We start from the raw sequence: 4,410 nt of genomic DNA, 5'->3' as shown, positions 1-4,410 counted from the left end.
TTTTTTTTTTCTTGAAATCCTATTTGGTTGTTTGCTTGCATGTCATTGAGAAATAAGACAAGGATAACATCTAGAAAAATACTTACAAAAGGAAAATGACAACTATGAACTGCGGCAACTATAGTTGCCGGTGGGCTTTTATAAAGAATATCTCTTTGGATTTGAGACTTTAGTCTTTGCAACTTTACAGACCTTCTTTATGCACCAAGAGCTTGTAACACTCCAAAGAGAAAGGAAAAATTGAAATCGCATCATATGACCTCTTCAAACATGCTAACAACATGTTATTCACATCAAGTTTCAGTTTCTCAAACATCTGAAACATTTCCATGGGCTTATTTCCCTCATTTGTCCATTAGAGAGCAGCCTCATCTAACACTCAAGCAAGCACGCACATCTTGAAAGCATGAAGACTTTTTCCAGTGTGTATGTGTACGATGAACGTTGAGCAGGGGGAGGCCAAGCTGAACTCTGAATGTTCAGCTTGAGAGTGGAATGTGGCACACCCTGACGTTTAATTCAGCTCAGCATAGAAAACATCAACACCCTACACAGTGCGCACAACATCAAACAGGCATGGGCTATAAGAGTGATTCAGGACAAACAGGCTCTACAAAAGGAAGTCTGTTTTGTACTGTTGCTTAGTCATCATCAGCTTAAGAGCAGCAAACAACAAACCACAAGAACTAAAAACATATTCAGAGCAACAGTAACGGGTTTTCAAACAAGTTTACTCAGCCAACAAATGAAATCTATACTTAGAAAATTTGAAGCGATTAAAAAACAACAACAACAAAAAAACCCATCCAGAAAAAGACTAGGGTTTGGTGGAAATGATGTAAAGCAGCACAGTGGTATGTCTTGTGTGAACGGCCCCTTGTGTTTTATAATTATAATTGTCTGTTCATTGTCAGCACAGAAATCATAAAATATTTCATTCAGCCTTCTCGTAAATATAAGGAAATATAGGTCTGGGGTCTGTTCTTCAAACCTCGCTTAATACATCTGAGATGATTTGACAGATGCCAGATCTTTTACTCGTGATAATTGATCTCTGGCTAATTTGGCTCTTCAAACTAATTAGCGGATTTGATTAAAATATCTGGATTAAGTTGTCTGAGATTACTTTGTGTTGTCATGATCAATGGAACGGGATGATATATTGATACTCGAAACCATGATCAAGATCAAGGAAACAGACTAGCGAGCAAAATGACATAAAAGTTCTATTAGATAAATAGATCAAATGTGTAAGTGTTTTTAAAAATAATTCCCTATTATTTTTCACCATTTCTACTATGTAAATATGGTAGTACGTGAATTCCATGCTATATGCACCATGGTATTACTTTCCATCTGATACCATCACTGTAATATGGTCTTTTTTTTTGTGATAAAATTTCAAAAATCAAAATAATCCTTCATTATGTGGGGAATTCAGATAAACTGGGACACTTCACCATTGAGATGACTCCTAATTTACCTGAATTAACCCATATATATATTTCCAACATATTTATTTTTGGAGTGTACTCATTTCTTTATTTTTGTGCATTTGTGTAGTGCCATTCCTCCAGAGACATTATCATAAAGTAAATATGTTCACGAAGTGATATTTGTCATAGTCCATGATCCTAAAGAAAAGTTCAGCTGAGTATTAGTATCAGTAATGGCATTATAATTCTACCTTGCTCGTAAACAATGCATTTTACACTAATAAGAGACGCAAGAATGAAATTTCAACATCATTTATGAAAAATGTCAGTCATTTACACCCTTTAGTTATACGTTTTGATACTAAAAAGCAGTGTTAATATCATTTGCTTTAATTTTACTAAAGAGCTACTTTAACTTACTTGAGTCAATTTCCATAAAGGTATCTTTACTTTTACTTAAGTATGACAACTGGATATTTTATACAACACTATAAAATAAAAGTTTTTATAAACCTTTTTCAAACCTAAGTATGTATAGACAGGGCCAAAACAGCAGAAAATGTGTTGTGAAATGGCACAGCAGTGTTAAACTGATGTATTAACCACTAACCCATGACTCACTGTGAAATATGACCCATTATTCAAAGCCTACAGCCACCTCCCTATTCATGTCTGTGGACACTGTGACATTCATGCCGATACTCAAAGTCACCATAAGCTTTAGAAAGCTGCCATAAAAGATTATTACTATTGTTGTTACATACATCTATATGCAGCTGTGGAGCAAGCGTTGCACATGTTGAAGATGCATATTTCAGTATAGTCTGCTACACTGTGTCTTGATCCCATTTCAACAAATCCATTCAATTATTTGTTGGATAGTTAGATAATGTTCACAGTTTACATACTGTATACTGACTCTACAACAGGAACAGCAGGTTTTTCTGCTTTCATGTACTTTGGCCAGGAGGAACACGTGTACGTGCGCCTCTGCACACGCCTCCCATCATACATCATTCTGCTCTAGTAAAATGAAAGCACGTGTTTATAACATCCCTCCTTGTGCTTTTTACAATGCAGCAGGCTTTTAAATGTATACATTTATACGGCGGATACTTTGGACGTTGTGTGTGTTTGTGCTTTTTGTCACCTCAAAATGAACAACTCGGCCAGACTTTCGACTATGAGATAATATCTTCAACATGAAATGGTTCTTATTTGCTCACATTTAAGTATCTTATCTTGTTTGCACAAACGCATGCACACTGAATGACAATGAACACAGGCAGTGTGAAAGTACACTTATATGCTATCTGTGCCGGCTTTACTTTTTGATCGAATAGCCTGTTACTAGATAGTAAAACAGAGAAGCAGTCTAGTCACATGCTGCAGTCTGAAAAGAGTTACTTGGTCATCAGCATATGTTGATGGGTTTGATGAATGTGCCTTTGTTTTAAAATAAATTTGTTATTTTAAGTCCATATGGTTCATAGATTCATGAGCATGACTACTCACTTCAGACTAAAACTGAAGAGCTAAACAGGGAACTAAAACTGTGTGAAACTAAAGTGAAACTCACACAGACAGGAAGAGACTGACAGGAAGAGACCTATTTGATTCTATACTCTGACCTATATAAAACAACCACAAAACCCAGCCAGTAGTGAGCATATCTGAAATAGATGATATATCACAATACTACAATGGCACGAGGGGAAAAAATACATGTAAAATAGATGAGAATAGATGTTTTGTGAACATTTTTACAGAAAAAAATGGCAGAAAATATCAGTGATTTGGATTTCTGTCTGCATGCTATTAATTGCAAACCAGTGTTACTGTGTTACCAGTGTTCATATTTTTATATACTTACTATATCATTTTTATTCATATTTTGAATGAGCTTTTATTAAATGTTCATTTTGATTTTAGTTTAATTTTAAGTAATTTTATGTGCTTTTGTCATTTTTAATATTATTATTTATTTTTAAATATGACTTTATTTTTATTTTTAAGTTTAGTGCTTCAACTTACAGTACAATTATTTTTTTGGTTAGTTGCACATTTCTAATTTTCAATTAAAGTTTTTTTTTGTCATTAACTTTTCCACGACATTCTAATTTATTGAGATGCACCTGTATATTTCATTTCAGATTTATTTCAATTAACAAGACCTTTACCTTGCATCAAACAGTTATTGTATCAACCTAGAATCTTGTGTGCTCACAGGAATTGCATAAAACCAAATATCTGATTGCAATATCATCAGCTCTTGCCACTTCTGCAGGGAATATGATCCGACAATCAGAGAGCAAACTGTGGGTCCGTGGGAGTGCCGAGACAAACTGACTGACCTTTCATTTGACATAATGAACGTTCATCCTCCCTCTCCGAGTAGTATATGAAACACTACTGGAATTTGCACAGATTTCTCAATCTCTGAATCAGAAGAGAGAAATATAAATTGTGAATTGTTGGATCCAAAATGCATCCATTCAATTATTAAAGAGCACTTGAGGAGCACCTGAGGCACAGATCTGGAGTGAATGGTTTAATGGTTTGGAGTGAATGTGACATTCTCAGGGCAGATAACAAATCTGAATTGTGTGACCTCTTATCTCTGTGTATTGTTGTGGCCTTGCCTTTATGTTTATAATCAAAAATTCACATAGGCGGAGGGTGAACCAACTCCAGGGTAAGGCTGGTAAGGTCTTTTTAGGCAAGAACCAGACATGGGGGTCATGTAGGCTAAAATAATGTTTAATGGGACTGAATTTGTAGGCGTGAATTGATCATTATATAACGTTTCCTTTCCACGGTTATTCAAAGAGTGAATAAATTATATATAGAAAGTGACATTATCACTAACATTGATCTATCGCTTTTGAGAGTTTAAGCACTCTCAAAAAAACAAAACTATCGTTATAATCACTGAAGCTGTATACACTGTTAAATGGATCTTTTACTTACATTG

The sequence above is a fragment of the Sinocyclocheilus rhinocerous genome, unplaced genomic scaffold, assembly GCF_001515625.1.
Source record: "Sinocyclocheilus rhinocerous isolate Xijiao unplaced genomic scaffold, SAMN03320098_v1.1 scaffold295, whole genome shotgun sequence".
Classification (NCBI taxonomy): domain Eukaryota; kingdom Metazoa; phylum Chordata; class Actinopteri; order Cypriniformes; family Cyprinidae; genus Sinocyclocheilus; species Sinocyclocheilus rhinocerous.
This window is presented reverse-complemented; position numbering follows the sequence as displayed.